Raw genomic sequence first — 2237 nt, forward strand, 5'->3', positions numbered from 1 at the left:
TTAAATTACAAATGAGAACATAGTATTATTTTTCGAATCTTAAATACAGACATTTTAACTTATGATGAATGGGTACATATTATGTAACATTAAACATGTGTATATTTCTGTTATGGTTCAGACACAGGGCAACTTGATTAAAAAATCAACTTTGACAGAATTGAAGATCAAGGAAAGGTATACTTTACCAACTGAACTGAAAATAATGACATGTCTTACTCAATCATTAAAACACATATGTTACTTATATCTTTTGTACTAGAATTACATTTATTTCAAGGTCCCGAAAAGGTGACTTTCCGTCACACTTGTAACCAATTACAATGTTCATTACTGAAACCGTTACCTACTTTTAAATGAATATGAAAGTTTGCTAATTTTGATAAAAAAAAATAATGTTTAAGTGATGTGTAATGTCTTACTCAATCATTAAAACCAATCTGTTACTTCACTCTTTTGTAGTAAAATTACATTTTTTCGAGGTCCCAGTGAAAAAAATACCTGATGTTTAAGTAATGTGTGATGTCTTACTCAACCATTAAAATCAATCTGTTACTTCATAATTTTGTACTAAAATTACTTTTTTCTCGAGGTTCCAGTGAAAAAAATACCTGATGTTTAAGTGATGGGCAAGGAAACGGTAAATACAAAAATCAACATAGTACACTACCAAAAATTGTATCACACTTCTAATATACATTTCTACCCTCTTGCAAATCAGTACTGAACGGCAACATGATAAAATCGTAATGTTATACTTTTGATAAATTCAGTACTACTGAATTTTATACTTATATTTGTACAGTTACTTATTTCTAATTCTCAGTTGTGATATTTTCAGTAGTGTAACTGTACTGAATTTTTCAGTACTGTAACAGTACCGATTTTTTTCAGAACTGTAACAGTACCGATTTTTTCAGCACTGTAACAATACTGAGTTTTTCAGTATTGTAACAATACTGATTTTTGCAGTACTGAAACAGTATTGTCTTTTTAAGTGTTTTTCATGGACTGATTTATTCCCTATCGAATCAGTACTTGATTTTTGGTGCTCACCTTGTCTTTATCAATCATCTCCCTTCTGTTTAGGTAGGTGATCCTTTTATCAATTTACATAATTAAAATGGAAGTTTCTGTAGCCAGCATATATTCTTTAAGAGAAATCTATGGATTCTAAATTGGAAATTTGATGCTTTAAAGACATAATTATGAAAGTAAGTTTCTTCATCGATTGTGTGTGGTTTGTATACAAATGTTTACCAATTTGGAGAAAATTCAATCAGTGATATTTCTGATAATAACAGAGATAAATGCATTATTTTGGGGATTTATAGTTATAGTTCAATGAGTCTACAGTTGTATGCAAAACTTTACCAAAATCTGTGACATAGCCAATTTACTGTACAGTCCGTCTTTGTTAATTTCGTTTTTAAGGATGTTAGTTCACATTCAATCACTGTTTCCATAATTATTGTTTTGCATTTGTCATTTCGGGGTCTTTTATAGCTTACTGTGCGGTATGGGTTTTGCTCATTGTTGAAGGCCGTACGGTGACCTATAGTTGTTAACTTTTATGTTGTTTGGTCTCCGGTGGAAAGTTGTCTCATTGGCAATTATAACACATCTTTTTATTTTTATATGTATATTAAAAAGAACGCTTTGGTTATTTTTTTATACTATTTTCATAGATTGAGTATGGCTTGTATTTTAATTTGAATGCATTATATATATATATAAAATTCCTTAATACCACAAGATAAGCGTGACCTATCCTGATTGACTTATGTATATTCCTGACCATAATATACTTTTCAAATACTTACTTGTTTTAATATGTCAGACCTTCTAGTACCAAAGGATTCTCTTACTTTTAAAATGACTTAAACTACTCAATCTATTTTTGATGAATATATATTCATTTTAAAGTATGGGTTGTCTATACTTATAAGCAGTATCCTGGTTCTGGTACAATACCAGATGTACATTGATGTAAATAATATTTATTTTGTGCTATTTACGATACATGTACCACATTTATTCAGAAATTATAAAAATTATTCTCTCTCTTAAATAATACATGTAATATAACTTTGAGAAATGTTTCCAATGATTAAATAAATTAATTCCAACTTTAATGTGAAGAAGTGCTTCTAGTGATATTTTAGATTGGTATTAAGCAACCCTTATACTATTACTGCATAATCTGATACTATACTTTTTTTGTCTCTTTCAAAAAA

Source organism: Mytilus californianus, unplaced genomic scaffold (genome assembly GCF_021869535.1).
Source record: "Mytilus californianus isolate M0D057914Y unplaced genomic scaffold, xbMytCali1.0.p SCAF_11, whole genome shotgun sequence".
NCBI lineage: Eukaryota > Metazoa > Mollusca > Bivalvia > Mytilida > Mytilidae > Mytilus > Mytilus californianus.